This window comes from Pristis pectinata, chromosome 9 (genome assembly GCF_009764475.1).
Source record: "Pristis pectinata isolate sPriPec2 chromosome 9, sPriPec2.1.pri, whole genome shotgun sequence".
In the NCBI taxonomy this organism is placed as follows: Eukaryota; Metazoa; Chordata; class Chondrichthyes; order Rhinopristiformes; family Pristidae; genus Pristis; species Pristis pectinata.
In genome coordinates this window covers 68,966,998-68,994,451 of record NC_067413.1, presented here as the reverse complement: position 1 = coordinate 68,994,451, position 27,454 = coordinate 68,966,998, and the positions used below count along the sequence as shown (strand labels likewise).

Sequence of the window (27,454 nt, the reverse complement as noted above, 5' to 3'; positions counted from 1 at the left end):
ACTATCAGCTCTCCTCTTTTACCCCAAATGGATAATGAGGGTTCCAGGAAAGACATCCAGTGGGCTGGCAGGGAAGTCGTGAGTAGGTGAAAGTGGCATTCTGTCTCTAATCTGCCAAAATAATATTTCCCTTCACGTCAGCGTTCTATCAAACTGATTCTCTTCCATCAAACCTCCAGAATCATTCAGTAACCCCAATAATATTCTTTTACAATAAGATAAGATTTAAGAAATTCTGCTCAAAGCCCCAGCAAACAGAATGTGATTGTGAAAAAGTGATTTTTGAAAGCGTATTTTGTTAGTCATAGAGTTAGACAGCATGGAAACAAACCCTTCAGCCCAACTTCATCCTGACCCAGATGCCTATCTATGCTAATCTCTTTTGCTTGGGTTTGGCCCATAACCTTCTAAACTTGTCCTATCTATGTATCTGTCTAAATGTCTCTTAAACATTGTAATTATAGCTGCCTCTACCACTTCCTGTGGCAGCTTACTCTATATACCCACCACTGTGTGAAAAATTTGCCCCCGGGTCCTCTTTAAATTTTTCCCCTCTCACTTTAAACCTGTGCCCTCTGGTTTTAGATTTCCCTACCCTGGGTAAAAGACTGACCATTCACCTTATCTGTGCCCCTGATGATTGTATAAACCTCTATAAGGTAACCCCTCAGCCTACTTTGCTCCAGGGAAAACAGTGCCAGCCTGTCCAGTCTTTCCTTATAACTCAAGTCCTCTAATCTGGAAAATTTAAATACATCAAGATTTCTGAAGAATTAATAGGTAGAAATATCATTGTTTATCTCACACATAGAAGGTATCATAGGTTCCTGTTTAATTACCAGCAAAAGGACATATATAAGATAATAGCCTCTTAAGGGAAAAAAGCACTGATGTGAGGAGATGCAAACGTGGAACCTGACCTTTAGAACCTGAGTCATATAATTGCACTTAAACTTGCAATCTTCTGTCAGCATTGTATAGTAGATATCTGTAATTTATGTCAATTTATTTGAACAAACAATTTTAATTTGAGATTCTGAATTGCAAGGTGATTTGTCAAATAATTGTACATTTAGCAGTTATCGTTATGTTGTCCAGTATCTTACTTCCATTTTTCCACAAGTTCAAGTATTTAAGTGCAGATTGGTAAAAAGGAGATTGAGTAGAAGCTAATTTAAAGATTTGGCAGCTGTACACTTTAGAATTACAGTGTTGTATGTTTTACTTTCCAGCCTCTACAGACACAGGATAGAATATCACACGATTGCTGCGACCCTCCCGTGACCCAGCTCAGCTTCCCGAGGTAGGGAGGTCATTATCTACTCAGGTTGATGGCAGGATTTCTGCCAGTAGGTTAGTGAGTATTAGTGGTTCATGAGGAAATCTAATACCATTGCTGCAGGCTGGAAGGGACCCTAACATGGCCAAGAAGCCCTAAAAGCAGAAAATGTCATCCACTAAAAGTCTCAGCTGAGATCTGGTGCTCTCTTTGAGGTGACTTGAAATGACTCTTACTGGTCCTCTACTACTGTTTGGTATGATCTTGCTACCTAACACCAGACTTAACCCAATGTTCTCAAGTGATAGGAATATTGCTGAATGGTTGGGATACCTTAGAAAAATGTAACCCATAGAAATTTACAGTAGAGAAGCATTGGACTTGCATACCCTTTGCTGGTTCTCTTGAAGAGAAATCCATTTAGTCCCATTACTTTAACCCATAATGTTCAACATTTGCTTTTATAACTACTAAGCAACTTCCCTTTTCTTTAAAAAAAAGTTTCGTGTAGAATACTGCAGTCTATATTTTTCTAAATTTAATAAGCCTTCTGTTTAGATATTTTTGAATGGCCAAAAAAAAGAAAATAAACCAGTGGTAAGAGACCACTGCAAAAATTTGTAGTTTTTTCTCATTTTTTCACCCTTTTTCTCATAAGTAAGATGGCTTTGTTTGGCACATCCTTGCTTACCACATGATAGTGTGAGTGTGGGTTTGTCCAGTGTCTATTTTCCATTGTGTCACATTCCACTGGGCTCCATGTTTTGCAATTGATGGCCTAAAAGTTCTCCAAAACTAATTTTCCAATTATTTTCAAATCTTTATTTTTAACATTTTGCTGTTTATGGCTACACCCCGAGATTTGTAAACTGCTGGGACTATCACTGCAAAAGGAGGCCACCGTGAAAAATCGTGGCTGATCTGCCTTTCACCTTTTATTTATCTGACTTTTCATACCCTTACCTAAAGAGAAATCTGATTTCAGTGTTACAGTTGATCAAAGAATCTAATACTCCAGTGGAAGAGAATTTCAGATTTCCCTTAACCATTTAAAAAAAAAAGTGCTTCCTGATTTCACATCCAAATAGTCCACTTTTTTCCTGATATTCTGGATGCTAGAATATTTCCTGATATTTCAGGGAAAATAGTTTGCCCATTTCTATCCTATTGAATTCCTTTATCATTTAAAGAATATATTCTGATAACCCCTCAACTTTTTAAAGGCAAGGTAAAGTGCCATATTAATTTACTACTTAATTCCTGATATAATTATAGTGAATACATATGGTAACTCTCAATCTCTTTCCAATGGCAATATATCTTTGCGGAGGTTCAGTGGCCAAAATTGAACATAATACTTCAAATGCTGTTTGACCTTAGCTGTTCACAACTGAAGTATCACCCCCTTAATGCAGAGCTTAGAATGGGTTAGTATTAAATTAACTATTTTGATTATGTTTTATCTCTGCTCTACCTTTTATGTACATGGTTATTTCAATTCATTTGCTTCACCACAGCTCCTATTCTTTAGTTATTGGGAGAATATCTTAATTTGTCATTTTCAAATCCAAAAGTGATTATCCACCTTGAATTCCATCTGAAATACATTTGCTCATTTACTTTATTATTCTATACCACTTCTCTCTTCATTGTTTTGATGTTTTAATACCTAAAAAATTAAATTTGCCTTACCTGAAGGTTTTGGTTATTAGTCTGTTTCTGTTAATGGGAAACAGGTGAAAAGGCTTACATACAAGTTCTGCAATCTTCTTTACCTTCGGCTAATCCTTCATAGCATCAATGATGCATGGCACTATGGATTCTAATCTTCATCTCAATCAATTTGTTAGTGCCCTGCTGGATTATCGAGAGCAAGCCCACATTTCATATATTCACTGATGCCTAAGATTGTGGTCACCTTTTCATTATTTAAAGTGGCAGATCTTTGATTTTTACCCATATTTTAACCTTTGACTCAGCATGAAAGATGAACAGGCTGGAGACTCCCAATGTGGGTTGACTGCTGGTTCTGGTAAAAGCTGCTGTATCGTAGTCTGGAATATGTTGGATTCCTGACAATCCTCTTCTGACCAGTTTTCACACAGTTGGAGGTCTGGTGTATGCCATTGAGTCTCAAGATTTGTTATCCACTGAATCGCTCAATATCTTTTATGACCAGAGGGCACGTTTCAAGAGTTCACATTCATTATTCTTGCAGTCTTGAGGTATAAATGGCTGAAAATTATTTTAATTTACTTTAATTATAGTCTTGTAATTTATTAGTGGCAGAATTAAGAACATATTTATGCTGTAAACCCTATCTAACTATAGAGAATGTCCAGCAGTATAATGGTTACATTAAAAAAAATCCCACATGCCTAGGAGGATAGAGAATTTAAAAAATATAATTTTGATAGCTATATGGGTAAAAGTAATCACAATGTTGTTTTGTCATAAAATTATAAGATTTTACAAACAATAGCCACCTGATTTGGCCATTATTTCTGAAGTAGCTGATCAGACCACTCTATTGGAACAAACCAATGCAGTGCTTCAGTCATCACCTTCTCAGGACATGTATGGGCAATAAATGCCCTCATCGCTTGGTTTTCCAAACAAAAAAGTTGAGGGATGATATGTAGCATGAACTGATGTCTTCCTTGCTGACCTACCTAAAATACAAACTGTCCTGAGATGAATGGCTGCAGCAACCTGATAACTTTCACACTTTGGCTTCTTGGGCAGGCACAGTTATAATATTAGAGGTATTTTGAACATGTAAAATTTGATTATAGCAGTCCTGTTTTTGTACATTTTTACATGTTTATTATGTAACCAAAATAGTCAAAGCAATTCATTTGAATTCCCTTTTTGCAGATTTTTGCTGATTGCTCGTGCTTGTTTTATGTTTTGAATTATTTAACAATTTCTGATTAGTTTTTTGGAAGATCAGGTGATGATGATGGATGAGAAAACACATTCAGTCTATACTGATTCACCTATCCTGAGAGACCTTTTTTGTTTCTTCATTGTAGAATGCAGTTGATTCTTAAATAATTGTAATGGTTTGTTCCATAACTTTACTTGGATGTTTATTCTAAATCTTGATGACTTCCAGTGAAGAGAGATTCGTTGATATATGTTTTGAATATGAGCTGTTTTTCTAATCACAATCCATAGTTTATTTTAAGCCTACTCTAAATTCCCATCTGCTTCTATAAATGAGTTCTTTTCTGGATGTGCTTGTTCATGCAGACTGTGCTTTCAGAAATTATACTGTATTCCTTGGTGCTTTTATGAAGTGCTTCTGCATGGAGGTTACTGGATGTCATTTAGTAAGCAATGCAGGATTGACATCTGCCAATGATTACCCTGTTTGTGAACAGTGTGGACTTCAGCTGGACCAATCCCTCATCATGGGAGGGATTATCCTCTCCAGGGTCAATAACAAAATTTGAAAATGAAGACATAACTTTATTCTTCCTGAACGCTCCAAAGATCACCACAGGGCTTCCTGGTGCTGCCTCTGATGGCATGATCTCCTTTTACACGTGGAAGCATGTGTGTCTGTTTCCATTGTGCAACATCCACTTGAGTAAAACTGCCCCAAATTTTTTTGGGTTTGGTTTATTATTATTACTTGTACCAAGGTACAGTGAAAATCTTGTCTTGCCATTCATACAGATTAATTCATTACACTTGCATTGATGTAGTACAAGATAAAACAATGCAGAATGCAGAGTAAAGTATCACAGCTACAGGGAAGTGCAGGTAGACAATAAGAACCATAGAACAATACAGCACAATACAGGCCCTTTGGCCCTCCATGTCGTGCTGACCTTCAAACCACTCCTAAGACTATCTAACCCCTTCCTCCCACATATCCCTCTATCTTAAATTCCTCCATATGCTTAGCTAACAATCTCTTGAACTTGATCAATGTATCAGCCTCCACCACCACCCCAGGCAGCACATTCCATTCACCAACAACTCTCTGGGTGAAAAATCTCCCTCTGATGTCTCCCTTGAACCTCCCACCCATTACCTTAAAGCCATGCCCTCTTGTATTGAGCATTGGTACCCTGGGAAAGAGGCACTGGCTGTCCACTCTATTCCTCTTAATATTTTGTATACCTCTATCATGTCTCCCCTCATCCTCCTCCTCCTCTCCAATGAGTAAAGCCCTAGCTCCCTTAGTCTCCCCTCATAATCCATACTCTCTAATCCAGGCAGCATCCTGGTAAATCTCCTCTACACCCTTTCCAACGCCTCCACATCCTTCCTGTAATGAGGTGACCAGAACGGGACACAGTACTCTGTGGTCTAAACAGAGTTCTGTAAAGCTGCATCATTACTTAGCGGCTCTTAAACTCAATCCCACCACTTATGAAAGCTAACATCCCATAAGCTTAACTACCCTATCCACCTGTGAGGCAACTTTCAGTGATCTGTGGATATGAACCCCCAGATCCCTCTGCTCCTCTACACTGCCCAGGATCCTGCCATTAACCTTGTACTCTGCCTTGGAGTTTGTCCTTCCAAAGTGTACCACCTCACACTTCTCCAGATTGAACTCCATCTGCCACTTGTCAGCCCAGCTCTGCATACTATCAATATCCCTCTGTAAACTTCGACAGCCCTCCACACTATCCACAACACCACTGATCTTTGTGTCATCTGCAAACTTGCTAACCCACCTTTCCACCCCCTCATCTAAGTCATTAATAAATATCACAAAAGTAGAGAACCGATCCCTGTGGGACACCACTAGTCACAGCCCTCCAATCTGAATGCACTCCCTCCACCACAACCCTCTGCTTTCTACAATTCTGAATCCACACGGCTAATCTTCCCTGGATCCCTTGCCCTCTGACCTTCTGAAGAAGCCTACCATGTGGAACCTTGTCAAATGCCTTACTAAAATCATGTAGACCACATCTACTGCACTACCCTGATCAATCTTCCTGGTCACCACCTCAAAGAACCCTATCAGGCTAGTGAGGCAAGATCTTCCCTTCACAAATCCATGCTGGCTGTCCCTAATCAGTCCATGATTCTCTAAATGATCATAGATCCTATCTCTTAGAATCTTTTCTAGCAGCTTACCCACCACAGACGTAAGGCTCACTGGTCTGTAATTCCCTGGACTACCCCTACTACCTTTTTTGAATAAGGCGACAACATTCGCCACCCTCCAATCCTCTGGTACCATCCCCGTGGACAACGAGGACTCAAAGATCCCAGCCAATGGTTCAGCAATCTCCTCCCTCGCCTCCCAAAGCAGTCTGGGGAATATTCTGTCAGGCCCCGGGGATTTGTCTGTCCTAATATTTTTTAACATCTCCAACACATCCTCTCTCTTCATATCTACATGCTCTAGAACATTACCCTTACCGACACTGTCCTCAGTGTTATCAAGACCCCTCTCCTTGGTGAATACTGAAGAGAAATATTCATTGAGAACCACACCCACTTCCACAGCTTCCAGGCACATCTTCCCACCTTTGTCTTTAATCAGACCTACCTTTACTTGAGCCATCCTTCTGTTCTTCACGTACAAGTAAAAAGCCTTGGGATTCTCCTTAACCCTACTTGCCAAAGCCTTTTCATGTCCACTTCTCGCTCTCCTCAGCCCCTTAAGTTCCTTCCTTGCTACTCTATATTCCTCACGAGCCCTGTCTGATCCTTGCTGCTTACACCTTGTGTATGCTGCCTTCTTCCTAACTAATTGTTCCAACTCTCTGGTCACCCATGGTTCCTTCACCCTGCCATTCTTTCTCTGCCTCACCAGGACAAATTTATCCCTAACATCCTGTAAAAGATCCCTGAACAATGACCACATCTCCACAGTACATTTCCCTTAAAATGTCATCCCAATTTACACTCTCAAGTTCTTGCCCTATAGCCTCATAATTTGCCTTTCCCCAATTAAATATCTTCCTGTCCTCTTTGCTCCTATCCCTGTCCATAACAATGCTAAAGGTTATTGAACAGCGGTCGCTGTCCCCCAAGTGCTCACCCACCGAGAGATCTGTCACCTGACCCGGTTCATTACCTAATACTAGATCTAATATGGCATTCCCTCTAGTTGGTCTGTCAACGTACTGTGACAGGAATCTGTCCTGGACACACTTAACAAACTCTGCCCCATCTAAACCTTTGGTAGTAAGCAGGTGCCAATCAATATTTGGGAAGTTGAAGTCTCCCATGATGATAACCCTGTTATTTTTGTATCTTTCAAAAATCTGCCTCCCAATCTGCTGCTCAGTATCCCTACTGCTACTGGGGGGGCCTATAGAATACGCCCAGTAGAGTAACTGCTCCTTTCTTGTTCCTAACTTCCACCCATACTGACTCTAGAGAGGATCCTTCTACATTATCCACCCTTTCTGCAGCTGTAACAGTGTCCCTGACCAGTATTACCACCCCTCCTCCTCTTCTCCTCCCCCCCCCCCCCCCCATCCCTTTTAAAACACTGAAAACCAGGAATATTCAATATCCATTCCTGCCCTGGTGTCAGCCATGTCTCCATAATAGCCACAATATCGTAGTCCCATGAACTTATCCAAGCTCTCAGTTCATCTCCCTTATTCCTGATGCTTCTTGCATTTAAGTAAATGCACTTTAGCCCATCCACCTCACTGCTTTTATAGCCTGTACTCTACTTCTCCTTCCTCAAAGCCTCTCTGCATGTTAGATCTGACTTTTCCCCATCCACTTCCTCTGACCTAATCCTCTAGTTCCCATCCCCCTCGCAAACTAGTTAAACCCTCCCAAACCACCCTCGCAAACCTGGCTGCAAGGATATTGGCCCCCCTCAGGCTTGGGTGTAACCTGTCCTCTCTGTACAGGTCCCACCTTTCCCAGAAGATATTCCAATGATCCAAAAATCTAAAACCTTCCCTCCTGCACCAACTTTTCAGCCACACATTTATTTGCCATCTCCTCCTATTCCTACCTTCATTATTGCGTTGCACTGGCAGCAATCCTGAGATTGCTACCCTTGAGGTCCTGTTTTTCTGCCTTACTCCCTAAACTCACTTTTCAGGACCTCATCCCTCTTCCTGCCTATGTCATTAGTACCAACATGAACCACTACTTCTGGCTGTTCTCCCTCCCGCTTAAAAATCCTGTGGACCTGATCAGAGACATCCCGGACCCTGGCACCTGGGAGGCAACATACCATCTGGGATTCATGCTCACTGCAACAGAACCTCCTATGTTTCCCTGACTATAGAGTCCCCTATCACTACTGCCTTCCTTTTCTTCTCCTTTCCCTTTTGAGCAGCAGGACTGGTCCCAGTGCCAGAGACCCTGGCTACTGCTGCTTGATCCCTGCAAGTCATCCCCCTCAACAGCTTCCAAAGTGGAAAACCTGTTATTGAGGGGAACAGCCTCTGGTGCAAGGTCATAATGAGGTAGGTTGTGAGGTCAAGAGTCCATCTTATTGTTCTAGGGAACCATTCAATAGTCTTAGAACAGCAGGATAGAAGCTGTCCTTGAGCCCGGTGGTACATGCTTTCAGGCTTTTGTATCGTCTGCCTGATGAGAGAGGGGAGAAGAGAGCATGTCCCAAGTGGGTGGGGTCTTTGATTATGCTGGCTGCTGTACCGAGGCGGCAGCAAGAAGTATAGACGGTCCATGGAGGGGAGGCTGATCTCTGATGTGCTGAGCTGTGTTCACAACTCTCTGCAGTTTCTTGTGGTCCCGGGCAGAGCAGTTGCCATACCAAACTGTGATGCATCCAGATAGGGTGCTTCCTATGGTGTATTGATAACTTGTTGAGTGTCAAGGGGAACATGCCAAATTTCTTTAGCTTCCTGAGAAAGTAGAGGTGCTGGTGAGCTATGCTGGCTGTGGCATCTACGTGGTTGAACCAAGACAGGCTATTGGTGATATTCACCCCTAGGAACTTGAAGCTCTCAACCCCCTTGCCCTCAGCACTGTTGATGTAGATGGGTGTATGTGCACTGCCCACTGTTTTTCATCATTCAAATAAGCCAATGCCAATACCTAATTCTATTCGTCAGGTTCGGAAGACAGTATGAGGGAGAACCACCAGGTCAATTTTTTTGGGTTAGGATTCTTTATTAGGAGGATAGGCTCAAGAAACATAGTGCTAGAAATTCGTCAATATGTGAAAATCTGCCTTTACTGCATGGGGAACCTGTACAGGTTTTAGTCAAAGACGTGGTGGTTGATGGGCCAGTTAGATGTGCAATATTCTCATGCACACTATGTGCAATGTGTCATATACATTAGAATTATAAATTCTGTGCACATAAAATGCATATTAGGCCCAAAGTCGTTGCATTAGTGCAAAAGTCTCTCCCTGTCACCATGATGGTAGAAATTATCAGTTCCCTTTTAACCTCTCCAATCTGAGGTTCCCACCTGCTTTAAGAAGACCACTATCATCCTGATACCTAAGAAAAACAAGGTAAAATACCTTAATGACTACTGCCCAGTGGTTCTGACATCCACCATCATGAAGTGCTGCGAGAGGCTGGTCATGGCATGTATTAACTCTAGCCTCCCAGATAACCTCGAACCCCTGCAATTCGCCTGCTGTCAAAACAGGTTTACACCAGATGCCATCTTCCTGGCCTTACATTCATCTCTGGGGCATCTGGACAGTAAAGACACCAACGTTAGACTATTGTTTATTGACTACAGCTCCACCTTCAATACTATAATTCCAAGCAAATTCATCACCAAACTCTGAGACTTGAGACTCAACACCCCCCTTTGCAACTGGATTCTTGACTTCCTGACCAACAGACTGCAATCAGTAAAAAGAGGCAGCAAAACTTCCAGCATGATTATTCTCAACACTGGTGCCCCACAAGGCTGTGTCCTCGGCCCCTACTTCTCTCCTTATACGCTCATGACTGCGTGGGCAGATTCTGTTCTAACTCCATCTAAAGTTTGCAGATGATACCATGTACTGGGCCGTATCTCAAATAATGATGAGTCGGAGTACAGGAAGGAGATAAACAGCTTAGTGACATGGGGATTACTTAAAGTGGGAGAAGGCATGAACATTGAATTCTCTCATTAAGTAATCCCCACCCCTTCCCCACAACCCCCTGCCCCACCATGCACCTCTTCTTCCCTTTCCTAATCTATCTTTTTTTAGCCCCTTTTTTAAAAATTTCTCTCCTTTGACCCATCCCCCAGTGGATCTGCTCTCTCCACCTCCCCTGCACCTGCCTATCGCTCTATCTTACCTGCATCTACCTATCACCACCTTGTGCCCACCCCACCTCCCCTCTTTTGTCCACCTATCACTGCTCTGCTCCCCCCATATATTGGGCTTCCCCTTTTCCTATCTTCAGTCATGAAGAAGGGTCCTGACCCGAAATGTTGACCACCTGCTTTTCTCCACGGATGCTTCCTGGCCTGCTGAGTTCCTCCAGCATCATAGTATTTTTCATCTTGATATTCCAGTATCTGCAGTCTCTGGTATTGGTTTATTATTGTCACTTGTACCGAGGTATAGTGGAAAAACTTGTCTTGCATGTCGTTCGTACAGATCAATTCATTACACAGTGCAGTGTAAAAACAGAATACAGAGTAAAGTGTCACAGCTACAGACGAAGTGCAGTGCAGGTAGACAATAAGATGCAAGGTCAAACAAGGTAGATTGAGGTCAAGAGTCCATCTCATCGTGTAAGGGAACCATTCAATAGTCTTATCACTGTGGGATAGAAGCTGTCCTTGAGCCTGGTGGTATGTGCCCTCAGGATCCTGTATCTTCTGCCTGATGGGAGAGGGGAGAAGAGAAAATGACCTGGGTGGGTGGGGTCTTTGATTATGCTGGCTGCTTCACCGAGAGCAAGAGGTATAGACAGAGTGCATGGAGGGATGGCTGGTTTCTGTGACGTGCTGGGCTGTGTCCACAAGTTTCTGCAGTTTCTTGCAGTCATGGGCAGAGCAGTTACCATACCGAGCCATGATGCATCCAAATAGGATGCTTTCTATAGTGCATCAATTAAAAATTGGTGAGTATCAAAGGGGACATGGCAAATTTCTTTAGCCTCCTGAGGAAGTAGAGGTGTTGGTGAGCTTTCTTGGCCATAGCGTCTGTGGTTGGACCAGGACAGGCTATTGGCGATGTTCACTCCAAGGAACTTGAAGCTCTCAACCCTCTTGACCATTGATGTAGACAGATGCATGTACACCGCCTCCTTTCCTGAAGTCAATGACCAGCTCTTTTGTTTTGCTGACATTGAGGGAAAGGTTGTTGTCATGACACCATGTTACTAAGCTCCCTGTCTTCTTCCTGTACTCTGACTCGTTGTTATTTGAGATACAGTCTACTACGGTGGTATCATCTGCAAACTTGTAGATGGAGTTTGTGCAGAATCTGGCCACGCAGTCATGAGTGTATAAGGAGTAGAGTAGAGGGCTGAGGACGCAGCCTTGTGGGGCACCAGTGTTGAGGATGATCATGCTGGAGGTGTTGCTGTCTATCCTTACTGACTGCAGTCTGTTGGTCAGAAAGAAAAGGATCTAGTTGCAGAGGGAGGTATTGAGTCCCAGGTCTTGGAGCTTGGTGACGAATTTGCTTGGAATTATAGTATTGAAGGTGGAGCTGTAGTCAATAAACAACATGGGGTGACATGTTTATTGACTGCAGACTAACATGGAGTGATACAATGTTCAATAGTAGATGGACTTTAATTAGAAACTTTAATATTAGTGTTTTCGTTAGATATTTCAACATCCCATTGAGTTTGTACACCTGTTTTCTGTGTATTGTAGCTCTTTACATTTCCATCAACTGGATGAACTTTAATGCAACTTGTCCTGTAATTTCTGAGCTGCTTATTCTTTTTCTGTAATGTCATCCATTTTGGCATCATTACTAAATATTACTACCATATATTTAGTTTCTGGATCCAGGTTTCAGTGAGAGTTAGAAACCATTGTTGTCCTGAAATGAGGCAAAAAATCTGTACTCCTTTCCACTCCAATGTATTTCCAGTAATCCAAAAGTTCTGAGCCTTATTGTTGGCCTTTTGTGTGATGATCTATTTGGAATCCAAAATACATTTGTGTAGCAATTGCATGTCTGTTTTTTTTTTAACTGCACTAAATTTGCAAAAAAAAATTGCCAAATTAGCCAATAGCACTTTTTACAGAATCATTAATGCTATTACCATGCATTAAAATGAGATTGCACTACTCCCAAATGGTCTTCACCCAATTTAGTGCAGTTGCAGAGATTGTTCTGTGTAATATCTGTAGAGACATCAGCTCTTAAAGGTCTAATCCTTATCACACTCAGACAACAGCAGGACACATGATGGAAGACTGACAGGCTGTGTAGGTGGAGGGTAGAGTTCATGCGGAGGGCACTGAGGTGCTGGTGGCTCTGACAGATGCAGGAGGGAGGTTCCATATGCTGGGATGTCAGGTGATGAGGGACAGGAGACCCGCCAGAGTCTCCATTCAAAGAGCATGGCAGGAGATAGTTAACATACTGTTTGCCTGCAATGAGAACGGCCAAACCATAGAGCAATGCCAAAAAATAATTGGTGATCTTACAAGATAAGATCTTTGTGAACCTCTGTTCCTAAAAGCACTCTCAACTTTGAGTTAGAAAGTTGTGATTTTAAGTCCCATTCTAGAGGCATGCTGAAAATTTCTAGGCTGACATTCAAGTACAGTCCGAAGGAAATGCTGCATTGTTGGAAGTATCGACTTTTTGATGAGACGTAAAATCAAGATCCCATTCTCTTGGATGAAAGATTCCTTGATGCTATTTAAAAGTAGAATTGGGAAGTTATTTATAGTATCCTAGTTATACTTTCTTTATCAACATCTAAAATAAGATTGTTTGGCTGTTATCACATTTGCGGTTTTAGGGAGCTTGCTGCGTGTAAATTGGCTGCTGTGACTAAACTTTAAAAAGTGTGTCTTCAAGCCAGTGGGGGGTGAAGCAGAGCAGCGCAGCAGCGGGATGGTTTAAAAGAGCACCGTGTGTACAGCTGACTAATGTGTTTTCAAGTCAGGAGGTGGAGCAGAGCAGCAGCAGGGAAAGCCCTTTTTGTCAGAAGTAGGATCAAGGAAGCATTTCTGATTGGCTGGTTGTGAGGCATGTCAGCCAATAAAATGCAGGACAGATATAGTGTAGTGGCCATTTTTGGGAGAGGCTGTTGTTGAGGTTCCAGTGCTGTGATTGAGGGTAAGTGCTGAGGCTTTGGCAAGGAGGCTGAGCAGAGAGTGAGGTAAGATAAGGTAATTTGTAACTCCCACTTTAGTCTTAATGCAGATGGGATGGTAGTCAGGATGTGGGAGATCAGGGAATTTTTCAGTGTCCCTGAGGACTACACCTGTGGGAAGTATATCCAGCTGCAGCTCCTGACTGACTGCAGAAAGGAGCTGGAGTTAGACACAGGATCATCCGGGATGCTGAGAGCATCATAGTTTTAGTGAGGGGTCACACCTAAGGTGCATACAAAAGACAGCTGGGTGACCATCAGGAGAGGCAAAAAGAGGAGGCAGAGAGTGCAGGGTTCCCCTGTGGCCATTCCCCTCGAAAGTAAGTATACTGTTTGGTGGGGGTGGTAACTGTTCAGGAGAAAGCAGCAACAGCAACCAGGTCTGTGGCACCAAGACTGGCTCTGAGGCACAGCTGGGAAGGGTTCCCCACATCTCCAGATGAATCTGTAATCTCAGTCTCTGAGGCTGATGTCTGGGCAAACTTCAAGAGGGTGAACCCACAAAAGACGTCTGGTCCAGACGGTGTACCTGGCCGAGTACTGAAGAGCTGTGTGGACTAACTGGCTGGAGTATTTACAGGCATATTCAACTCTCACTTCTGCAGTCTGAGGTTCCCACCTGCTTCAAAAAGGCATCTATTTTACCAGCGCCCAAGAAGGGTGTGGTGACCTGCCTCAATGACTACAGTCTGGTAGTGCTTGCATCAACTGTAATGAAGTGCTTCGAGAGGTTGGTTATGGTGTGTATCAACTCCTGCCTCAGATGACTTGGATTCGCTTCAATTTGCCTACTATCACAACAGGTTAACAGCAGATATGATTTCTCCGGGTCTTCACCCTGCTCTGGACCACAGGAACACAAGTCAGGCTGCTGTTTATCAATTATAGCTTGGTGTTAAACACAATCATCCCATCCAAACTCCTCATCAAGCTTCGAGACCTGGGCATCTGTACCTCCCCCTGCAATTGGATACTCAACTTCCTCATTCGCAGACTTTAGTCAGTGAGGATTGGTAACAACATATCCTCCTTGCTGCTCATCAACACAGGTGCACCTCAAGGCTGTATGCTAAGCCCCCTTCTCAAGTCTCTATGCGCACATGACTTTGTGGTTAAGCCAATCTTCAACGCCATATACAAAGCCCTGATGACACCACTGTTGTTGGATGAATCATAGGTGGTGATGAGTCAGTGTACAGGAGCGAGATAGGACACCTGGTTGAGTGGTGCTGTAACAACAACCTCTTGCTCAATGTCAGTAAAACTAAAGAAATGATTGAGGACTTCAGGAAGAGAAGGTGGGTGAACATGCAACAGTCTACATTGGTGGTGGAGAGGGTCAGCAGCTTTAAATTCCTGGGCATTAACATATCGGATGACCTGTCCTGGGCCCAGCACATAGATGCAATCACAAGCAAGGTGCACCAGCATCTTTACTTTTATAGAAGAATGAGGTTCAGCATGTCACTGAACTCTCTAACAAACTTCTGCAGATGAACCATTGAAAGTATCGTGACTGGTTGCATTGTGGTCTAGTATGGCAGTTCGAATGCAGTGTATCATAAGAAGCTGCAGAGAGTAGTGGACTTGGCCCAATACATCATGGGCACATCCCTTTCCACCATCAGTAGTATCTATGTGAGGTGCTTCCTCAAGAAGTCAACATCTGTTATCAAAGATCCCCACCATCTGGGCCATACCATCTTCTTGTAGCTACTATCGGGCAGGAAGTACAGAAGTCTGAAGTCCCACACTACCAGGTTCAAGAACAGCTACTTCCTTTCAACCATTTGGTTCTTGAACCAACCTGCACAACCCTAATCACTACCTCAGTGGAGTAATTCAATGACCACTTAGACCACTTTGCACTACAATGGACTTTGTTTCTTTTTGTTCTAATTGTGTCCTTTCTTGCAAAAAAAATTGTGTATAATTTATGTTAAATTTACATTTTTCTTGTGAATGCTGCTTATCTGATGCTATGTGCCTGTGATGCTGCTGCAAGTAAGTTTTTTTTATTTCAGCTGTGCATACGTGTACTTGTGCATATGACAATAAACTCAGCTTTGACTTTGAAGTCAGACAGGGCTATAGTGATAGGAGACTCTAGGGGGTCAGACAGGAGACTGTGTGGCTGCAAACAGGACTTCAGGATGGTGTGTTGCCTCCCTGGTGCCAGGGTCAAGAATATCTCTGAGCGGCTGCAGAACATTGTCAAGGAGGAGGGTGAGCAGCCAGCTGCATGCACATTGGTACAAATGACGTAGGTAGAAAAAGGGATAAGATCCTACAGAGAACATAGGGAGTTAGACAAAAGATTAAAAAACAGGACCTCGGGGGTAGTAATCTCTGGATTACTCTCAGTGCCACATGCTCGTGAGGGCAGAAATTGAAGTATAACCTCTTGGGAACTTGGGCAGGGCAAGTGACTGAGGTGTCAGTGGGGGAGTGCTTTGGGACCAGTGATCATAGTTCTATTAGTTTTTAAATAGTTATGGAAAAGGACAGAATTGGTCCACAAGTTAAAGTTCTAAATTGGGGTAAGGCAAATTTTAATGGTATTAGACAGGAACTTGCAAAAGTTGATTGGAGTAGGTTGTTTGTAGGCAAAGGGACCTCTGGCAAATGGGAGGCTTTTAAAAATGAGATAACAAGAGTTCAAGGTCTGCATGTTTCTGTTAGAGCAAAGGGCAAGACTGGCAGGAATTGAGAACCCTGGATGACAGATATTGAGGCTCTGATCAGGAAAAAGGAGGCATGGGTCAGGTACAGGCAGCTGGGATCAAGTGCATTCCTGGAGGAGTATGGGAATGCAGGAGTGTACTCAAATCAGGAGGGCAAAAAGGGGGCATGAGATAGCTTTGGCAGAGAAGATTAAGGAGAATCCAAAGATATTTTATAAGTAAGGGAAAAAGAGTAACTAGGGAGAGAATAGGACCCCTCAAAGACCAAAGTGGACATCAATGCATAGAGCCACAGGAGATGATAAAGGTCCTCAATCAATATTTCTCCTGTTTTAAACCATGGAGAAAGACATGGGAACTTGGGAAATTTAATAGGGATGTCTTGAGGATAGTCCAAATTATAGTAAAGGAGGTGCTGGATACATAATACATATGAAGGTAGATAAATTTCTGGGGCCTGATCAGGTATGTCCAAGAATGCTGTGGAAAGTTAGAAAAAATTGTGGGAGGCCTGGCTGAGTTATATCCATCATTGTTAGCGACGGGTGAGATGCTGGAAGACTGGAGGGTGGCTAATTTTATGCCTTTATTTAATAAGGGTTTTAAAGAAAAAAAAACTATAGAGCAGTAAGCCTAACATCTGTGGTAGTAATGTTATTGGGAGGGGGCAGAATTCTGAGGGATAAGATATACACACATTTGGAAAGACAGGTTGATTAGGGATAGTCAGCATAGCTTTCTGCTTGGGAGATCATGTCTCATGAATTTGATTGAGCTCTGTGAAGTAGTAACCAAGAAGGTCAATGAGGGCAGGGCAGTAGACATAGCCTATGTGGACTTCAGCAAGGTCTTTGATAAGGTTCTGCATTGTAGGCTGCTCTGGAAGGTTAGATCGCATGGAATCTAGGGAGAGCTAGCTAACTGGATACAGAATTGGTTTGATGGTAAGAAGCAAAGGGTAGTGGTGAAAGGGTGTTTCTTGGACTGGAGGTCCGTGACTAGTGGTGTGCCTTGGGATTGGTGCTCGGTCCATTGTTGTTTGTCATCTATATCAATGATTTTTGATGAGAATATGTAAAGTAGAGGCTGAGCAGGCTAGGACTTTATTTATTGAAGCATAGGAGACTAAGAGTGATCTTATAGAGGTGTATAAAATCATGAGGGCACATGGATAGGGTGAGTGCACGCAGTCTTTTTCCCAGGGTTGGGGAATCGAGAACTAGAGGGCATAGGTTTAAGGAAAGAGGGGAAGATTCAATAGGAACCTGAAAGCCAACTTTTCCCACACAGTGAGTATATGGAACAAGCTGCCAGAGGAAGTGGTTGAGGCGGGTACAATAATATTAAAGAAATTTGGGCAGGTATGTGGATAGGAAAGGTTTAGAGGGTTTTAGTTCAAAGGTGGGCAAATGGGACTAGCTTCGGGCCTCTTCATCAGCATGGATGAGTTGGGCTGAAGGACCTGTTTCTGTGCTGTTTGACTCTGAGGTTCTTCATTGGCTGTAAAGTGCCTCAGAATATTCTGAGTTGTGAAAGGCACTGTATAAGATGTTTGCTTTTCCCCATTCCTTAAAGGATATTGAAATGCCATTTTTTCCTCTTACCTCATTTTTATTTTTTTTTAATTGATAGGAAATCACATTTGTTTAGCCTGCTGATTTGTGGGAACGTACTTAGTCTCATGATTGGCATGATACCTTGAAAGGATATTACTATTTGTCTTCAAATGAAGTGTCAATCAGCAGCAGTCATGTTATTTGCTTTAGATGTTCTATTTTATTACATTTAGGTTTATTTTAAAATAAGTAGATTGCTTCTGGTCTTGTTGATCTCTAAGATCCTGTAAAATGTTGTTCAGTTGTTTCCTGTCTGCAAAAAGGCAATGCTTTCTAATAACTGTGCATTTTCTTGGTCATTTAGATTTGCCAGGTTATATATATAATATATATATATATATATATATATATATATATAAAAAAATGAAGACAGATTTAAAAACCCTCTGGTCCATTTTGCATGTCCCATAAAATTGTTACCTTGTCTCACAATATATGTACTCCCTGCCTACCTAAAGCCAGGTGTTCTTCATGGTGAGGTGAGAAAAGCAGGTTAAATTTCAAACCAATTTAGGGCCAACAATTCTGGGGAATTCATCTGCAGCCAAACCTGGCAATTGAAAATTGTCAAGGAAATGTCTGGCCCTGAATTCCTTGAAGTCCCCATCATTTGTAAATGGAAGTGTTCACTCTAGCTAGATGCAAATTAAGCTCTCATTGAAGGAATTTGGTAAATCACCACCCACTGCATGAGAGAACATCTTTCCAGAACTATTCTCTGAAAAAGGAAGTAGTTCCTGATATCTAACGTGAATCTGTCTTGTACAACTTAAATTTTGGCCCTTATTCTCCTAATGTAATTTTTTAAAATTCATTTATCAGGATCTGCATATCCTTGGCCAGGCCAACATTTATTGTGTATTCTTAATTGCCCTTGAGAAAGCAGTGGTGATCTGCCTTCATCCACAGTGCAATTAGTTGTGAGAAAACCAGTTTAAATTCCAAACAAGGTATCACAATTTTATAGGGCAGGCCAAATGGACCAGAGGGTTTTTAATCTGTCTTCATTTGTTTGTATAATCTGGCATATGTAAATGACCAAGAAAATGCACAGGAATTAAAAATCATTGCCCTCTTGCAAACAGGAAACCGCTGAAAAATAATTTTTAACAGTATGTTAAAAATCACTAAGTCCAGAAGCAAGCTACTTATTTTAAAATAAACCTAATTGTAATAAAATAGAACATCCAAATCAAATAACATGACTGCTGCTGATTAACACTTCAATTAGACAAGTGATAGAACAGGAACAGCAAGATATTTCCAAATCAGGATCATATGCGACTTGGAGGGAATGTGCAAGTGAAACCCAAGTCCTCCTTGGTGGCAGGGGTTTGAGAAGTGCTGTCAGAGTTGCCTAGGTAAACTTCAGTGCATTTTGTAAATGGTATTCACACCTATGGTGTGGTAGCAGTGTAGGAAATGTTTATGGTAGTGGATGGAGTGCCAAACCAAATGAGGTGCCTTGCCCGTGATAGCATCTAATTTGTTGAGTGATGATGGAACTGTGCACATCCACATGTGGACAGAATTCCATTGCACTCCTGACTCGTGCTTTATAGATAATGGCAAGGCTTTAAGGTGTTGTGAGTTGAGTCATTCACCAAAGAATGCCCAGCTTCTGATCTTTTTTTAGCCAGTGTATTTATGTGGCTTGTACAAATGAGTTTCTGGTCAATGTTAACCACAAATGTTGATGGTGGATGACTCAGTGATGGTAATGCTTTTGAATGTCAAGAGTAGATGGTTAGGTTCTCTTTTGTTGGAGGTGATAGGAATGTTACTTTCCCATTTATCAGCCCATCTTGTGATTGAAGGAAAGTGACGATGAAGCAACTGAGGATAGCCAGGCATAGGACATTACCCTGAGGAACTCCTGGAACAATATCCTGCGGTTGAGATGTTTGACCTCCAACAACTACTATTGCGTTCCTTTGTTCAAGATATGACTCTAACCATTGGAGTGATTTTCCTTTGTCCATTGATTTCAGTTTTACAGGGTTCCTTAATGCTATTCATGATCAAATTGCTGGCTTGGTGGTCAAGGGCAATTACTCCCAAGTTAGAACATAGAACAGTACAGCAGAAGAACTGGCCCTTCAGCCCACAATGTTGTGCCGAACTAATTAAATTAGTAATCAAATGCCCAACTGAACTAATTCCTTCTGCCTCCACAATGTCCATATCCTTCCATTTCCCACACATTCATGTGTCTATCTAAGAGTCTCTTGAATGCCCCATCATATTTGCCTCCACCACCATCATGGGCAGTGCATTCCAGGCACCCGCCACTCTGTATTTAAAAAAAACATGCCCCACACATCTCCTCCTTTGAACTTGACCCCCTCATCTTAAATGTATACCCACTGGTATTGGACATTTCAACCCTGGGAAAAAGGTACTGGCTGTCTACTCTATCTCTGGCTTTCATAATCTTATAAACCGCTATCAGATTTTCCCTCGGCCTCCAGAGAAAACATCCCACATTTGTCCAACCTCTCCTCATAGCACATGCCCTCTAATCCAGGCAGCATCCTGGTAAACCTCTTCTACACCTTCTCCAAAGCCTCAACATCCTTCTGATAATGGGGTGACCAGAACTGAATGCAATACTCCAGATGTGGCCTAACTAGAGTTTTATGAAGCTGCAGCATAACTTCCTGACTCTTGAACTCAATTCCTTGACTAGTTGATTTGCTGAATTTAGCTCTTTAGAGCCATGTGGTATTGATGCAACCCAAATTGGGTGGCATTGTGTAGGTTATTGGCAAAAGCCATTTGATAGCACTGTTGACAACATCTTCATTTATTCAATTTTAGCTGGATTGTATTTCTCCTGCACTTTGTGAACAAGACATACCAAGGGAAATTTCTAGAGAGCAGTTCTTCAGTGCTACAGCAGACAGGATATTGTCTGCTCCTACAGTTTTTTTTTTTGCTGCATCCAGTACCCACAACTATTTCTTAATATCACATAGTGAGAATCAAATTGGCTGCGAACATGGGGATTTCAGGAGGAAGCTGAGATGGTTCATTGGCACTTAAGGCTGAACATGGTTGGGGCTTTTGCACTTGTGTGCTGGGCCCGTCATCATTGAGGATGGGGATGCTCATGAAGCCGCCGCCTCCAGTTATCCATTGTTCATCACCATTCATGTCTGATGTAATATGCCAGACCGCCTGGTTCTCTCTACTGTTGCTATTTTGCTGTTTGACATGCACGTAGTTGGAGCTTCACCAGGTTGGCAGTCATTTTTAGAGCAGCGATAGGCAGGGTCTTCTGCACTGACTGGAAAATGAAAAGACTAGATGCTGGAAACCCCTAAAATAAAACACAAAATAGTGGAAACACAGTAGGTCAGGCAGCATCTCTAGAAAGAAAAATAGATTCAATATTTTGGGTTGAAGGTCCTTCAAACCTGAAATGTTAACCCTGATTCTCCTTCCACGGATGCTGCCTGACCTGTGTGTTTTCAGCATTTTCTGTTATGCCCTTCTTCACCCCTCTTTGAGATGGATTGTTCCCTGGCTTGATTATAATGGTGGACTGAGGAATGTGCCTGGTCATGTGATTACACATTATGGGGGTGTACATTTCTGCTACTATGGATGGTACAACTCATTAAGCCCAAGTTTTGAGCTGCCAATTCAGAATCACATTTAGCGTGATTGTAGTACCTTGTAACACATGGGAAAGTGTTCACAATATGAAGATGGGACTTTTGTTTCACACAGTCTGTATGGTTTTCTCTTCTACCAATTTATGGGAAGATGCAGTTGCCATGGGAAGCTTGGTGAGGACAGGATCAAATACATGCTTATTGGTTCAGCTACTGCAGACCTAATCTGGGAGCTATCTCCTTCAGGACTCAACCAGAAGAGGTATTGCCAAGCCATTCTAGGTGACATTGAAGCCCCCTAACCTGAATACATTCTATGCCCTTACAACTTCCAGTACTCTTTGCAAATGTTGTTCAGTATACATCAGCTGAGGGAGGATGGTAGGTGGGAAATGGAGGGAAGCTTCCTTGCTCATATTTAATCTGATGCCATGAGAATTTATGGGATCTGGGGTCAATGTTGACACCCAGGGCTACTCCCTCCTGTTTGTATACCACCATGCTGCTCCGTATGGTGGGTCTGTCATAGAGTCATAGAATAATGCAGCACAGAAACAGGCCCTTTGGCCCAACTCGTCCATGCTAACCAAGATGCCCATTTGCCCATGTTTGCCTATATCCCTCTAAACCTTTCCTATTTACGTACCTGTCCAAGTGTCTTTTAAATGTTGTTGTCCCGCCAGTGGGACAAGACATTCTAGGGATGATGATGGAGGAGTCTGGTATGCTGTTTATAAGGTATGATTCGGTGAGTATGACTGTCTCTAGCTGTTACTTGACTAGTGTCTGGAAAAACTCTCCCAGTTTGGACACCAGTCTCCAGATGTTTGTGAGGAGGACTTTGCAAGATTGGTTGGGCTGGGAGTGACTTTGCCATGTTTGAATTCATTGCCCAGGCCAATGCTAGGTAGTCTGTCTGATTTTGTTCTGTATCTGTTTCGACATAGGAATAATGATACAAGTGAATGGCTTGCTAGGCCATTTAACTATAGGCAGGAACAAGTAAGAATGGCAGATTTCCTGCCTTGAAAGACATTAGTGAAACAAATGGGTTTGTACGACAGTTGGTAGTTTTGTGTTCTTCATTCTAACAAAAAATCTATTCCCTCTGTTATCATTTAGACCATACCCCTCAGACCACATTTATCTAAACTGTAGTTTCCCAATGTTTTTTTTATCCAAAATAAATGTTATTCATAATAAAAGACAAACTATATACTATAATAGAACAGTACAAACCTTTACATTTGTGTACAGATCAATTATTAGTGTTACTTTTTACACAAACCACAGCACTGATGCCGCTTGTGTGGCTCCCTGGGGTGATACCCCAATCCCATATTTACAATCTTTAAGGGGCTTCCTCACCTGATCCTGCCCCTCCCTCTCCTGTGGCAGAAGAACCTTAAACTGTCGTCCTTCCCCATCAAGCCCTTGCATTGGCTGCACCCAGCTTCAGTGCATCCCTCAGCACGTACTCCTGCAGCCTGGAATGTGCCAGTCGGCAGCATTCCCCTACAGACATCTCACAGTGCTGGGAAACCAAGTTTTGGGCAGCCCAAAGGGCATCTTTCACCGAGTTGATGACCTTCCAGCAGCAGTTGATGTCCATCTGTGTGTCCCCAGGAACAGCCTGTAGATCAGAGAATCCTCTGTTAAGCAGCTGCTGGGGATGAACTGTGACAAGGACCCTTGCATCTTTCGCCACACTCCTCGCAAACCCACAGCCCGCAAAGAGGTGGGTGACCATCTCATCCCCAGTGCAGTCCCCCTGGGGGCAGTACTCCATCTTTATAATTATCATGCTTTATATTGGGAATAAGTGTAGTGGCCCTCCACTGCACCCTTTCCAAAGCTCTGTCACTTGTTACATATGGAGACCAAAACCAGACACACCATGCTTTGTCTTAAAATCATTTGTCCTATGAATGCATGCCAATGCACCATTCATTTTGTGATATTGCTTTATTGACTTGTCAGGTTGCATCCAGTTGTGCACTCTGAGGTCCTTCATTCTTTTTTTTATGCATTTCCCTCAAGTTGTATGTTTTATTGAACATCTGTTTAGTCTACATGCAATGTACTGTATTTTTCCAAATTAAAACATTTTCTATAAGATTAAGATGACTATTGCCTGCCACTATTCCTCTCAGTTTAAGAAACATCATAAACTTCAAAGTTTAAATGTAGTCTGTATTTAGTTAAAGGATTCCCACTAAAGTAACTTTCCTGTTCTTGCATACCATGGGCAAAGTGCATGTTATTTACATAAACCATAATTGTCATTCCCTGTTGTTGTCAGAGTGCAGGTTAGGCAATGTCAGGTGTTTTCGACCTGACATTGGATGGTTTCCAGTTCAGGACATTTACCTGGATGCTCTCCAGGCATCTTTTTGACTCCACCTTTTGGCAGAGATCTGTGCCCAAAATTCAGAATGTGAATCTAGCTGCTTCTCCAAACCTGCAAAACTGGGGTGATAGTAGCGGGCTATGGGACCTTCTGGATGCTGTCCAGAAATAGAAGCCACATACTCAGCCCTAAAGATCAGTTAGCACTCTTTAAGAAAAGAATTAGTGTTTATTTTGAGGGCTGCTAGTCTTGTTATCTGTCACAAACTCTCTGGTCTGAGGTTAGTGGTCGAAGGAAGTAAGAGGGCCATTTTGGGTGAGCAAAGTGTAACATTTTCATTAGCTTCTTCAGAGATCATTCTTTTTACTTTTAATTGATCACATTAAACAATTATTTACTAAATGGTCCCCATTATCTCTATCATTGATAGGCTGAATTAATGCGGTTAAGATGAATATTTTACCAAAATTTCTATATTTCAGGTGATTCCAACTTTCATCTCAATCTTTTTTTGACACTATTGATTCTAAAATTCTTTCATACATATGGCAGAATAAAAACCCAAGGTTAAGTAAGAAATACTTACAAAAATTAAAGGATGGCGGTATGGCTTTGCCTAACTTTAGCTTATACTACTGGGCAATTAATATCAGATATTTAATTTTTTGGGCACACGATTTAGATGTAATTCAATGTCCCGAATGGGTATACCTTGAGTATGAATCAGTGCAAGGATTTTCATTAGTTTCTATTTTAGGAGCCTCACTCCCTTTTGCACTTACTAAATTGAGTAAACATATGACTAACCCAATAGTTAAACATACAATACGAATATGGTTTCAATTTTGTAAATTTTTTGGATTGAATAAATATAACTTTCAGGTCCCATTCAATCTAATTTTTTCTTTCAACCAACCAGAATTGACAGCTTTTTCTTTATGGAAAATGGAATAACATGCTTCTGTGATTTATTCATTGATAACTGTTTTTATCTTTTGAACAGTTGTCTAATAAATACAATTTACCTACATCACACTTTTTTGATATTTACAGATTAGAAATTTTTTAAAAGTTACTATACCACCTTTTCTGATTCCATATAAAATTGAAATTATGGAAAAAATTTTAGGTTTTAATCCCTATCAGAAGGGCTTGATAGCAATAATTTATGATCTAATTATAAAAATATGTCCAGAGATACTTGATAAAGTTAAGAATGAATGGGAAAGAGAACTCCAGATACTTTTATCTATAGAGACATGGAAGAAAATTCTTCAATTAGTTAATACATCTTCAATGTGTGCCAGACACTCTTTGATACAGCTTAAGGTGGTTCACAGGACCCATATGTCTAAGGATAAGCTAGCCCATTTTTATCACATATAAATCCTATGTGACAGATGTAAATCAGAGGTGGCTTCCCTGACACACAGGTTTTGGTCCTGCCCTTTTTTGGGAAAATATTGGAAAGATAATTTTAATGTTATTTCAACTGTATTGAATATTGATTTACAATCTCGCCCTATCACTGCAATTTTTGGGCTACCAAGGATGGAATCTGGCCATTAATCTGCTTCTGCTTGCCATATGATTGCCTTTGTCACATTATTCAAGCGATCCATTTTGTTTAAATGGAAGGATCCAATACCTCCTACTACTTTTCAATGTTTTTCTCAAACTATATCATGTTTAAACTTAGAAAAAATTAGGAGTGGCACTGTTGATTCTTTGCTTAAATTTGAAGAAGTTTGGAGTCCATTTATTCAATATTTTCATATGATATAAGATACCTTTTTAATAACCTTTGAATTTAGAGGAGCAGAGTTGATGACATAATAACACACTTTCTTCATTGAGAAATCAGTCCAGTTTTTTTCTGTTTGTTTCAATTTATTACTTATAATTTTTTTGATTTGGGGGTTCTCTTTATTATACAATAAGTCCTTTTCTTTCCCTTTTTGATTTTTTTTGTATTATACCGTGTGGTCTAGATTATATTTTTTATTCTTTGATTATTTATGTCATGATTGTCCTCCCGATCTCTTTGTATCACATGTATAATCATTGATGTTATATTAATCTGTATTAATTTGAAAATTAATTTAAAAAAATTGAAAAGGAAAGAAAGATCATTCAAAATAGATGCCAACAGTGTATATCTCCATGAAATAAAGGAATAAATCCCTAATCAGACACTCTACTCAATTATGGGGTTGTTGCCTATCTACAAAGAGGGACAAACCTATTTTTCCACATTTGTGTCCAAAATTGTTGAAGCCAAAAAGATGGGGAATATCATGAAGCCAGTTTGCCTTCTAAATTGTATGTTTTAAAAAAAAAATCAGTGTCTATGTCAAATTTGACCATGTATGGTGGGGGAGCTGTGGGGCCTGACAGTGGAGGTCCTGGATTGAATGGGTGGTAGTCCAGGAAAAAGCCCTGAACTGCTGTGATCAAGCATGGGATGGGTGGGGTGGGGGTGACCTCATCCCCAGGAGGTGAAGTGACTGGTGGTTGGAGTGTTGGGAAAGGTGAGGTGGAAAGGTATTGAGGTGAAGTGCAGGGTATGGAAGAAGGTGGGGGTGATAGAGAGGAAGGATAGAGGATTGGAGGAAAAGGGAATAGGGTTGAGAGAGACTGAAGTAAGAAAAGAAAAGTAAGAAAAGTAAGAATAGAGTTGAGCTGCAGGAGATAAGAGACTGAAGTAAGAAAAGCATTAGGAGAGGAAGGATTATGGGGAAGGGTGTTACTGAGAAACAGACTGTACAAAAGCTTGAATGTTCTGCATCAAGCTCTATGTAATGCATACTCTTCTCACACACAGAGTACATGTGGGCATTCGAGCCCCTCAAGCAGTATGACCTAGTCTCCAGTTGTCTTGGATCTCCTTAGCATTAGCCTAAGGCCTTGCTCTGACAAGTCCACTTGGTAGCTGGTGTGCAATGACCATCACACGTGGGAAGAAACTATGCACAGGCACTTGTTTTATCTGCAGAAGCAACCTCAAAGCCCTAAAGAATTACTAAGACAGCCATGTCCCCAAAATGCCTATGAGCAGGATAAATGAACCAATGTCAGTGTCCTCTCCCAGACTGAAAGCTCCAATATCAAAACTGTGTTTACTGTTAATCATTCGTGGTTGTGGGCCACATCATTTGCATGCCTGATAGCAGACTTCCAAAAAGGAACCAAAAATGAAATATATAAAAAAAATCAAGAAAATTGCGACTTCTGGAAAGCTGAAATAAAATTTCAAAAGAACCACTCTATCCTGAACTTTGCATTGAAAGAGCATGAAGAAAATGAGTAGGGATAATTCTCAAAATCTTCATGAAAAGATGTAACATCTCCACCAATTTATGGGAATTCCTGGCCTGTGACCATTCAAAATGGAGGAGGATCAGCGAAGTACAGTCTCTGTGATGAGGTCAGGCGCTGACCAGGGCAAACACAGAAAGAACACAACGCCCCAGACAACTCACCTGGTCAAGCACCACCTGTGGTCAAGTTTGCCAATCCCATATCGTCCACACATCAGTCAGTTCAAAACCGCGAATTGAGCTGGCATCAAATCACCTTGAACGCCGAGGATTTGCCTCAGAAAAAGAACTCTGAAATGCGAGACTGACCGATGTGTTTAGCTATCTGATATTTTAAGACCTAACCCTACGTTTG

General features: G+C 41.6%; 1 protein-coding gene across 1 annotated transcript in view; it reads left to right on the top strand.

Annotated features, from left to right (window-relative positions):
- Positions 1 to 27,454, top strand: part of LOC127574632 (nucleolar protein 4-like) — a 252,208-nt gene that overhangs the window by 23,964 nt on the left and 200,790 nt on the right. The window contains exon 4 of the mRNA XM_052023795.1: positions 1,233 to 1,303. The gene's annotated coding sequence lies outside the window, so the exon portion shown is untranslated. The remainder of the gene's footprint in view (positions 1 to 1,232; positions 1,304 to 27,454) is intronic.